This window comes from Cervus elaphus, chromosome 9 (genome assembly GCF_910594005.1).
Source record: "Cervus elaphus chromosome 9, mCerEla1.1, whole genome shotgun sequence".
In the NCBI taxonomy this organism is placed as follows: Eukaryota; Metazoa; Chordata; class Mammalia; order Artiodactyla; family Cervidae; genus Cervus; species Cervus elaphus.
In genome coordinates, this window is record NC_057823.1 from 34,101,700 (window position 1) to 34,114,558 (window position 12,859).

Sequence of the window (12,859 nt, forward strand, 5' to 3'; positions counted from 1 at the left end):
TGGCTTTGGACTACAGAATGAAGCAGGGCAAAGGCTAATAGAGTTTTGCCAAGAGAACGCACTGGTCATAGCAGACACCCTCTTCCAACAGCACAAGAGAAGACTCTACACATGGACATCACCAGATGGTCAATACCAAAATCAGATTGAATATATTCTTTGCAGCCAAAGATGGAGAAGCTCTATACCATCAGCAAAAACAAGACTGGGAGCTGACTGTGGCTCAGATCATGAACTCATTATTGCCAAATTCAGACTTAAATTGAAGAAAGTAGGGAAAACCACTAGACCATTCAGATATGACCTAAATCAAATCCCTTATGATTATATGGTGGAAGTAACAAATAGATTAAAGGGATTAGATCTCATAGAGTACCTGAAGAACTATGGATGGAGGTTCGTGACATTGTACAGGAGACAGGGACCAAGACCATCCCCAAGAAAAAGAAATGCAAAAAGGCAAAATGTCTGTCTGAGGAGTCCTTAAAAATAGCTGTGAAAAGAAGAGAAGTGAAAAGCAAAGGAGAAAAGGAAAGATATACCCATTTGAATGCAGAGTTTCAAAGAATAGCAAGGAGAGATAAGAAAGTCTTCCTCAGGGATCAATGCAAAGAAATAGAGGAAAACAATGGAATGGGAAAGACTAGAGATCTCTTCAAGAAAATTAGAGATACCAAGAGAACATTTCATGCAAAGACGGGCTCAATAAAGGACAGAAATGGTATGGACCTAACAGAAGCAGAAGATATTAAGAAGAGGTGGGAAAAGTACACAGAAGATCTATACAAAAAAATATCTTCATGACCCAGATGATCACAATGGTATGATCACTCACCTAGAGCCAGACATTCTGGAATGTGAAGTAAAGTGGGCCTTAGGAAGCATACTACGAACGAAGCTAGTGGAGGTGATGGAATTCCAGTTGAGCTATTTCAAATCCTGAAAGATGATGCTGTGAAAGTGCTGCACTCAATATGCCAGCAAATTTGTAAAACTCAGCAATGGCCACAGGACAGGACAAGTTCAGTTTTCATTCCAATCCTAAAGAAAGACAATGCCAAAGAATGCTCAAATTACCACACAATTGCACTCATCTCCCACGCTAGCAAAGTAATGCTCAAAATTCTCCAAGCCAGGCTTCAACAGTACATGAACTGTGAACTTCCAGATGTTCAAGCTGGTTTTAAAAAAAGCAGAGGAACCAGGGATTAAATTGCCAACATCTGTTGGATCATAGAAAAACCAAGAGAGTTTCAGAAAAACATCTATTTCTGCATTAATGAATATGCCAAAGCCTTTGATTGTGTGGATCACCACAAACTGTGAAAAATTTTTTAAGAGATAGGAATACCAGACCACCTAACCTGCCTCTTGAGAAATCTGTATCCAGGTCAGGAAGCAACAGTTAGAACTGGACATGGAACAATAGACTGGTTCCAAATCATGAAAGGAGTACATCAAGGCTGTATATTGTCACCCTGCTTATTTAACTTATATGCAGAGTACATCATGAGAAATGCTGGGCTGGATGAAGCACAAGCTGGAGTCACAATTGCTGGGGGAAATATCAATAACCTCAGATATGCAGATGGCACCACCCTTATGGCAGAAAGAGAAGAATAGCTAAAGAGCTTCTTGATGAAAGTGAAAGAGGAGAGTGAAAAAGTTGGCTTAAAGCTTAGCATTCAGAAAACTAAGATCATGGCAACTGGTCCCATCACTTCATTGCAAAGAGATGGGGAAACGGTGACAGAGACTTTACTTTTGGGGGCTCCAAAAACACTGCAGATGGTGACTGCAGCCATGAAATTAAAAGATGCTTACTCCTTGGAAGAAAAGTTATGACCAACCCAGACAGCATATTAAAAAGCTGAGACATTACTTTGCCAACAAAGTCCATCTAGTCAAAGCTATGGTTTTTCCAGTAGTCATGTATGGATGTGAGAGTTGGACTATAAAGAAAGCTGAGTGCCAAAGAATTGATGCTTTTAAACTGTGGTGTTGGAGAAGACTCTTGAGCCCCTTGGACTGAAAAGAGGTCCAAACAGTCTATCCTACAGGAACCCAGTCTTGAATATTCATTGGAAGGACTGATGTTGAGGCTGAAACTAGAATATTTTGGCCACCTGATGCGAAGAACCGACTCACTGGAAAAGACCCTGAGTGCTGGGAAAGATTGAAAGCGAGAGGAGAAGGGGACAACAGAGGATGAGATGGTTGGATGGTATCACTGACTCAATGGACATGAGTTTGAGTAAACTCTAGGAGCTAGTGATGGACAGGGAGGCCTGGCATGCTACAGGCAATGGGGTCACAAAGAGTCAGACATGACTGAGCAACTGAACTGAACTGAACTGACTTAGAGACTCAGTTAAATTATAATACTAGTGGAACACAACAAGTTAGGCTATGTTCCCAACTGGAAGAAATATGAACCTTTCATTTTTTTAAAATTCAGCAAGTATTTTTATAAGCCTTCATTCAACTCATATTAATTGTGCAATTCCCAGGCACCGTTGTATGTGCCTAGGCTTATATGTACTGGAGGATAAGTGAGACACATTCCCTGACCTCAAAGGGCTTATTAATACATTCTACTTAGATGTTGTGAGTAACACAAAGCAAGGCTTCCAACACTTTTTTTAAGGGTAAATAAAATTCTAAACTGAAGAAGATATGTATTGTACCTTGAGCATTTGACAATTGTTGGTAAATGTATGCAAATAAGATAAGGTCTGAGGCTTCCCTAGTGGCTCAGATGGTAAAGAATCTGCCTATAAGGCAGGTGACCCAGGTGTGATCCTGGGATCAGGAAGATCCCCTGGAGAAGGGAATGGCAACCCTCATCAGTATTCTTGCCTGGAGAATTCCATGGACAGAGGAACCTGGTGGGCTACAGTCTGTGGGGTCGCAACGAGATGGATACAACAGTGCGACTAACAAGATTTACTGTCAGTAAAGGGCTTCCTTGGTGGCTCTGACAGTAGAGAATTCTCCTGCAGTTCCGGAGACCTGGATTCAATCTATGGGTTGGGCAGATCCCTGGAGAAGGGAATGGCCACCCACTCCAGTATTCTTACTTGGGAAATCCCATGGACAGAGGAGTCTGGAGGGCTATAGTCCATGGGGCTACAAAGACACGACTGAGCCACCACCTTTACTGTCAATAAAGCACTACATTTTGGCATTCTTTCTGTATATTTTCTCTATGTTCTCACTCTTATCTTATACAAAAAGGCCATTAAGTGCTGACACGTACTTGTCATCTCTGACACAGTTCTGGCTTGACATGATTTGCCCTATGTAAATGCTTAGGGCTGCCAAGTGGAGCAGAAGGCAGAACTCTTGAGGAGAGAGATAATCTCACATTTTAGAGCCACAGACACATACACAAAACATTGAGTTGGAAAGGAGGAAAAAAAAAAAAACAACAACTCCTTTTTTATGAGACAAGGAAAGTTAAGGAATAATTAGGAGTTTGCGAAAAGATCAGCTTGTTACAATCCATGATAATTTCCTGACAACATCCTAATTTGTACATAAAACATCCCTAGAATTTTCTTTCTTAAACATTCACCATCTTTGCATCATGATTGTATTTCCTTAACTTGTTATAAAATAACTAGTTCATCTAAACTCCTGTGTTTTGAATTGTAATAAAATCATTTTGTCGAATCAATAATGGTATTTATTTTCATTTACATCCTATATGTAATGCATGCTCATTACTAAATATATTACAAACTGAAAAATAATTTGCAGTTTTTGTGTGTGTGTCACACAATTTCTTGGTAACATTTCAGTGAACTCATTTATGTGACTAGATAGTATTCTTTAAAAACTATAGTAATTAGAATAGGCATCACTATATTGGTTTATGAATGTTAAATAATGAGAAATGACAAGTCTGAAACTAATTGTTTTTCAGGATAAAGATCTATTTTTGAGGAAAATTTCATGCAAAACAACTTTGTTGTGCTCTAAGCTGTAAATTAAATCTTGTCACCAACAAGAATGTTATAGACTATTGATTTCCTTAGCCATTAATTCACTCAAAGCATTATCTTAGTCTCTACAGCATTTAGCTGTTTGAATTTACTTATCAAAGCTAAGAATAACAGCTTCCTTTACCCTTTCACTAAACAAATCGACAGAGTAATTTTCTCTAATCATTTACTATTGTATTTCAGGGAAATACAACTCATAGAACCCTGGCTGGTCCTTTCACAAACACACACACACACACACACACACAAAATGTGATAAAATAATTATTTTAGTTTCATAAGGGGTAACTGAAAATATGGTGAAACCATAACTTTATATAGAATGACACATAATTTTTGTGATTTTTTTCCTTGTTGGCTAGTGTATGTCTCTTGTGTATTTGGCAGGAGTAATGGTTGAAAGAGCTGAAGTACATTAAGTTGTCCTTTATGTCTAAATGTTGAATTTGATTGATATCAAGTTCAACATTGATTTTGATTAATATCAAATTCAACTTCTATGATAAAGAAAACAAACCTATACCCAACTATCAGTTCAGTTGCTTAGTCATGTCCAGCTCTTTGTGACCCCATGGACTGCAGCATGCCAGGCTTTCCTGTCCATCGCCAATTCCCTAAGCTTGCTCAAGCTCATGTCCATTGAGTCGGTGATGCCATCCAGCCATCTCATCCTCTGCCATCCCCTTCTCCTCATGCCCCCAATCTTTCCCAGCACCAGGGTCTTTTCCAGTGAGTCAGTTCTTCACATCAGGTGACCAAAGTATTGGAGTGTCAGCTTCAGCATCAGTTCCTTCCAATGAATATTCAGGACTGATTTCCTTTAGGATTGACTGGTTTGATCTTCTTGCAGTCCAGGGGACTCTCAAGAGTCTTCTCCAGCTATAGAAATCTAAATGTTCTGTTGAGATTTTGGTATTCATTCTTCTTTGACCTTTGAATACTATGAGCCCATTGCTCTTCTTCATTCTAACTAAACTCATCCATGGACCAATTTTTAACTCTAACCTCAAGGAGACACCCACTAGTCTAGATTATCTACCCTTGAGCCTCCTTGAATCTCAGCCATGTAATATTGTAATGGCTAATAATGGAAGCAACAATGAAACCATCTTTTATACATGAGCTATATTTATATTTCTCCATAAGCTATATGTAAGCTTGGAAAAATATTTCCATATGTCATTACCTTGTTTTTACTATGAAATACTTTGACATTGGTAGGGAATGCAGTATTCTTCCTGACATGTCATCTGTGTAGATTCCTTAATAGTGCTTCAAGCCTATCATTGACAAAGTGACCACATATGACTCCCTACTATTCATTTGTATCAGAGGAATCCAGACTAGACAACTCTGTTGCTACTGTATTCTCTTCCTTTCATCTGTTCTGTTAGAATTCACTATTGTTTGTTTGATATAGCTCTTCAATTTGCAGCTTCTCTACTTCCACATCCCTTTGTTTTCAGTCTTCATCATTGCACAGTTATCTCATTCTAACAACTGCCTTGTTGTTTCCTTGATTGTAGAGTTTTATCTCTTTATACAGCTTATTAAAACCAACCTATTGTCAGATGTGTGATCTCCAAAGAAGATTTAGCTTCTGGACTAGGGACCAGGCTTGAGCCTGTGAACTACAAATTGACACTTACCAAGAGCATTGCCAACAACTGAACAACAAAGGCGTTTGCCATCTGCCTCTATGGAGATTGAACCCCATGCTGCTGTAGCTGTTGACCTTCAACAACCCCTGAGGCAGTTCAGGGTGGACTGAGGCATTCTGTGCTCCAGGTCTTTAGATAGTTGGATATTTTTAGGAACAGATTTTATGATCTGAATCCTTGCATCTCCTCATGTCTAGAGAAGCACTAAATCCCTTCATGGTGATATCAGATCCTCATGACTAACAAAAAGCCTTTTGTAAAATGAGCGCTTCATGGTATTGAACTCCTCCTTCACCAAAACCTTATATATTGACTTTCCCCCACTGCCCCTTTGGAGCAGTCTCTCAGAGCTATCTGAGATACTGCCTCCCGGGCTGCAGTCCTCATTTTGCCCCAAATAAAACTTAACTCACAACTCTCAAGTTGTACATCTTTTTTTAGTCAACAGTTATGGCAGCTGATGAAGTGACCCAGAATGGACTTCCTTCCTTCGACTGGACTCCATGAGGAACCAGAGTTTTGGTACCAGCAGCAGCCCCTTGCATTCATCTGCCTCCTCGGCAAGTGCAGACGAATTTGGGTAAGTCTCTCCTGGTTCTTGAATCTCCCATATTGGTTGAGATTATGAGTTTTATTTGGTGGTGGAGCATGTTACCTTCCCCGTCCTAGTAGAAAATATCCTGGGGGTGGGGCCAAGTGAAACATCCGGGGCATACCCACTTATGGTCTAGACACTGAGTGAGGGTCTGTTGAAAGATACTGAGGAATTCCCACCCAGTCAAAAGATGCTAGGTGGGGGGCTGGCTGAAAGATGCCAGGAAAATTGCCCACCCAGTGGAAAGGTACTGGGGAGCGGGGCTCGATTGGGAAAAAAATTGAGGAATACCTGGGGCTTGGCTGAAAGATGCTGAGGTTGCTCCATTGTAGGGGACTGAATGGTCTTGGTTGAGTGGTTAAGTAAGAGGCTGATCTGACACTTGTCCTCAATTTGACTGCCTTTATAGAATTTGTTAGGATAAAAGTGAGGAAACTACATGAGAGCTTTGTTCTGAAGAAAAGGGACAAGACTCCTCCTGGCCGGTTTTGGTTTTCTCAGGTGACTGAGAAATTTATGGGAGTGGTGGAGGCCTAGTTCTCATACTGTGCAGTGGTCCCATAAGGAAACCCACTCATTAATTCAAATACTTGCTCGTCCGGGGGTCACACATAAAAACTGGTCATTTGGTGACCTGAACAGCCACAGTGGTCTTAGATTGCCGGAGGCAGAATCTGAGACATGTAAGACAAGCTGAAACGACTCTGGGGTGACTCCTGGGGGAGTTAAGCTCCCAAGCGGTTCATGGGCCCACTACACAAGTTCACTAGTGATTTTTATCCCTGACAAATTCAGCTTAAGATGTGAAACAATCTCTCAACAGAAATAAAGGGGTGTCAGAAAGCCAGCCTCTGACTAACACTCTAGCCAGATTCGTGTACAATACACATGCAGCTCATACTTGCAAGTACCTAATTAATTGGAGAAATTATACTAAAAGAGATCTCAACCTAAAATGGCCAAATTTGGGTTCTTTTTATATTCTAAAATTGATATTTTTATGTGCACAATTAGAAAAAGCTGGCCGTGCTTTGACTGGTATCTAGAAGCTTCTAAAACAAGAAACAATAGAGTAACTTCTTCACAGAAAAGCAACAAGAAATTGCTTGAATCTATCAGAACTAAAAAGGCTGACTTTGCCAGGTCACAGGTCTAGCGGAACAGGGAAGTCACGTTTGGCATTTATGCCATTTGACTTTTGATTTTTGGGCATCACTTTACCATCTTTTTGGGGCACTCTTGCCATTTGGCTTTTGATTTCTGGGCATCTCTTTGCCTTTTGTTTCATTTGGAATGTTGACTCCTGGCTGGTGAAGTTCTGGTTTGGTTTGGTGTGTTGGTTTGGTTTGAGTGCACAGACATCTGATACAAACTGTTTGAGCTAATATGTGAATTGCTCACTCTAAGGTTGCACATTCCTCCTGGGAACCCCTTGGGAAAATTTTTTAAATGACTGGTCAATCTATAGCTATGATCCAATGACAAGAAAAATGGCTTAAAATATTAGATCTTTATTGACATAGGATAGGAAAATGGACTGAAGTTTCCTTGAGTCCAGGACTTCCTCCTGTAATCAACAGCCAGAGGCTGATCAAACTAAGACCCCTACTTCCCCAGAGGGACAATCCCTGCTGGGGCCAATCTGCCCTTGTTATCAGGGCCAAGTTGAGCACTATCTGGTCTAAATTTTGACTATAAAACTATGGTCACACAAAAAGTACAATTTTGACAATGTGGTCACAATATTCTTTAGACTCCAGAGGAAGCTTGAAAAAAAAAAATTATCTCTTTAAGAATTCTTGCCCTGAGAAAATAACTCCTCCTATACCTTTAGACTAGAGCTCTCTGGATCACTTATCTGGACCATATCTAATTCCTGAAACCAAAAAGAACATAAAAGGGGAATAAAGCCTTTTAAAATCTTACTCCAACCATTTTTTAATCATAACTAAGTTTGGAAAACAAAGCTATAGGATCTCTTGTGTCTATTTGTATGTATATATGTCTCAGTGTGTGTCTTTGTGTGTGTGTGTGTGTGTGTTTTTTTTTTTTTTTGATAATATTGCTGATTGCTGAGATCAGTTTGTAAATGAGCTCTAATCTAACTGGCCTTAAAAAAAAAAAAGTAAGCGCTTACAAATCAAATAATTCTAAATACAAGAGAAATTAACCTAAATGAATTTCAAGTTCATGTGAAATGGGAAATATTCAGTGTTAAATGTCTGATATTAATGTTTGTTTGTTGATCTAAATAATGTAGACATGTCTAAGAATACTTAACATTAAGCAGAATATTTTCATTGTACCTATGTTCAATATAAGTTAAATATTATTATATCTGTTACAAGTTTGTCAGCAAGGAAATTACCTCGAGTGAAGAGGTAATTTCTGTCCTCTTTTGTGCCCATCTTTGCATGGAATGTTCCCTTGGTATCTCTAATTTTCTTGAAGAGATCTCTAGTCTTTTCCATCCTATTGTTTTCCTCTATCTCTTTTCATTGATCTCTGAGGAGGCTTTCTTATCTCTCCTTGCTATTCTTTGGAACTCTGCATTCAAATGGGGGTATCTTTCCTTTTCTCCTTTGCTTTTCACTTCTCTTCTTTTCACAGCTATTTGTAAGGCCTCCTCAGACAACCATTTTGCCTTTTTGCATTTCTTTTTCTTGGGGATGGTCTTGATCACTTACTCCTCTACAATGTCACAAACCTCTACCCATAGTTCTTAAGGCACTCTGTCTATCAGATCTACTTGTCACTTCCACTGTGTAATTGTTAAGGGATTTGATTTAGGTCACATCTGAATGGTCTAGTGGTTTTCTCTACTTTCTTCAATTTAATTCTGAATTTTTAGTATAATTTGACAATGTTGATTCTTCCTATCTAATAACATGGTATATCTTTCCATCTGTTTGGGTCATCTTTGATTTCTTTCATAAGCAGTTTAATCACTTTATAGTGTGTGATTCAGTGGCATATACTTTTAAATTAACAATGCAGCACCACCATTTCTTCTGTGCATTTCCAGAATGTTTTCATCAACCCAAAAGGAAATCCTGGATCCATTAAGCAGTCACTTCCTATTTGCCCTCTCCCAGTGGACCCTGACAACTACTAATCTTTTTGTTGCTATGGATTCATCTATTCTGGATGATTCATACACATGGGTTCATATAATCTGACTTTGGGGTCTGATTTATTTCACTTAATATAATGTTTTCAAGGTTCAGCCATGTGGTAGCACAGGTCAGTACTTGATTCCTTTTGAACAGTATTCTATTGTTTGGCTATACTATATATATATATATAGTATATATATATAGTATATATATATAGTATATACTAATAGTATATATTATATATAGTATATACTAATAGTGTATATATATATAGTATATACTAATAGTATATATATATATAGTATATACTAATAGTATATATATATATAGTATATACTATATAGTATATATATATATAGTATATACTATATAGTATATATATATAGTATGTATATATATATATAGTATATACTATATAGTATATATATATAGTATATATATATACTTTTAATTTTAAAGAATCTTTTAAAAAATATTTTATTTTTATTAGTTGGAGGCTAATTACTTTACAATATTGTAGTGGGTTTTGTCACACATTGACATGAATCAGCCATGGATTTACATGTATTCCCCATCCCGATCCCCCCTCCCGCCTCCCTCTCTACCTGATCCCTCTGGGTCTTCGCTGTGCACCAGGCCCGAACACTTGTCTCATGCATCCCACCTGGGCTGGTGATCTGTTTCACCCTTGATAATATACATGTTTAGATGCTGTTCTCTCGAAACATCCCACCCTCGCCTTCTCCCACAGAGTCCAAAAGTCTGTTCTATACATCTGTGTTTCTTTTTCTGTTTTGCATATAGGGTTATCATTACCATCTTTCTAAATTCCATATATATGTGTTAGTATGCTGTAATGTTCTTTATCTTTCTGGCTTACTTCACTCTGTATAATGGGCTCCAGTTTCATCCATCTCATGAGAACTGATTCAAATGAATTCTTTTTAATGGCTGAGTAATATTCCATGGTGTATATGTACCACAGCTTCCTTATCCATTCGTCTGCTGATGGGCATCTAGGTTGCTTCCATGTCCTGGCTATTATAAACAGTGCTGCGATGAACATTGGGGTGCATGTGTCTCTTTCAGATCTGGTTTCCTTAGTGTGTATGCCCAGAAGTGGGATTGCTGGGTCATATGGCAGTTCTATTTATTTTATGTATCCATTTCATAGCTGATGGATATTTTGCTTGTTTCCACTTTTTGACTAATGTGAGTAGTGTTGTTGTGACTATTTGTAGATAAATATTTGTTTTAACCCTATTTTTCAATTCTTCAATTTTGGCACAAAGACAGAAATTCAATTCGTTAATTCAGTTCTTTCAATTCTTTACATTCTATGCATGTAATTACTGGGCCATATGTTATTTCTAAATTTAATTTATTGAGGGACTATCAAACTATTTCCATAAAGGCTGAAATATTGTACATCCCGAGTCATGTCTGACTATTCTAATTTCACCACATCTTCACCAATACTTGTTTTGTTTTCCATGTTTTTTTAAAAAAAATATATTATAGCCATCATAGTGCTGGAATGTTTACCTTGTGAGGTTTACATTTGAATTTCCCTAATATCTAATGACATAGAATATTTTCTCATTTTCTATTGGTCATTTGTTGATCTTCCTGTTCCTAATATTCTATACTACTTTTTAATTCTGATTCCTTTAATCTATAGCATAAATTCAACCCATATCCTTCCAAGGATTTTTCTTAGGCTAATGTTGAAATGTGTTAATTTTAAAAGTTTTTTTTTTTTTTTTTAACAATTCAGGGCAAAGAACTACCTATATAATTTGATAAAGTCTTTTTTTTGGCTAATTTTATATACTATTTATTGATAATTTTGTGCTCTTCAAATGACATGAAATGAGAAATCATAAAACATATTTTCCTGAAAACTGTTTATTAAATAAGGTTCAAGTCTCTTGCCATTTTTTCCCAGTTTTGTTTGTTTGTTTGTTTTCAAAAAATTTTAACTGAGTTCAACAAACCATTGGGTAGTTGTATCTTAGATGTCCTTACACAAATTTGGCAATCTCTTCTCTAAAGACATTTAATAATCAACAATTTTATCTGTAGATTCCCTGAGTTTCATTATCCCTTCCTGTTCTATGAATGCTTTTCACATCTCTACCATTTAGTCTGAAACAGATTTTTCTAGTAGACAAATTATTAAGATGAATTATTATTAAGATTATTTTTAATTATTTTATTAAAATTATTATTATTAAATTTAATTAAGGTAAGGTAAAGTTGCTCAGTCATGTCCAACTCTTTGTGACCCCATGAACTGTAACCTACCAGGCTCCTCTGTCCATGGGATTTTCCAGGCAAGAGTACTGGAGTGGGTTGCCATTTCCTTCTCCAGGGGATCTTCCCAACCCAGGGATCGAACCTGGGTCTCCAGCATTGCAGACAGATGCTTTACCATCTGAGCCACCAGGGAAGCCCATCAAATTTAATTATATAATCTTAATTGTTATTAAGATTAATATTCTGTCCAGAGAGGCAAGACAAAATGTATTCTATTCTGATGATTCTCTTTTTCATGACCTTAATTATCTCTCAGATATTCCTTTCATACAAACGTCAACAAATTAGAGACAGCATGAGATAGGGCTTTGCTATGGTTAGGTAGTTAATAATACAAATCTGACTCTTTCAGGTTATGTAGCCCAAATTTGCTGGGTTATGGTGTAAAGTGAGGGACTCCCAGCTTTGCGAGTGACCTTTTACATGTAGAGGGGATGTGTTGCAGGAGGCATGGTGGGTCTTTCTTCAGCCACACTGATTTCTAGGAGTCTCTTGAAAAGAAAGAGCAGGTGAATTCTGCTTTTACTGCTTGTTCCAGATTGTTCTTTGTTTTCACCCTGAGTTTTATATTTTTCCTTATGTGTTTACCACTTTCAAAAGAAGGTGATGAATGTCACTATTTTTGCAAAGAAAAGTTAGAGCTGTTTGTTCCCAAATGATTTCTACCCCCGCCCCTGGTCCCAACTGATACTCATAGTGGGTTGAACTTACATAAGCAATACTGTATGTTTACTGAATGTGCTATACCCACATGCTTTAAAGATGAAGCAAATTTCCCTTGTGATATCTGAAACCTTCTACTGTACAGAAAGGTCCTGTAGATAATTAATGCAGTTAATTAACTGTGGATGTAATTGACTGTTTTGGAAAGCAATTATTCACTTAACTGTCATATAAGAACAGAAAAGACAAAATACATACAAATTAGAGAGCTGTCATTGTGATTATTTGAGGTTATTGCAGAGAAATCTTCTTTATGTTGGACATTTGACAAGACCCTGAATCAACATAGGCAAATTAGAGATGACTATTTTGACCCTGCTTTTGGTTTACTCAACCAAGTTTGTTTAAACTTTGAGAGAACCTTAATGTTAGGCAAGTCTAAAGATGTTAGACAACCCTAAGAAATGTTAAAAACAAATTGTTTTTTTAATGTCGTGT

General features: G+C 37.5%; 1 long non-coding RNA gene across 1 annotated transcript in view; it reads left to right on the forward strand.

Moving 5' to 3' along the window:
• Positions 1–12,859, forward strand: part of LOC122700932 — a 105,057-nt gene that overhangs the window by 60,854 nt on the left and 31,344 nt on the right. The window contains exon 3 of the long non-coding RNA XR_006342881.1: positions 6,110–6,248. This is a non-coding gene — a long non-coding RNA (uncharacterized LOC122700932). The remainder of the gene's footprint in view (positions 1–6,109; positions 6,249–12,859) is intronic.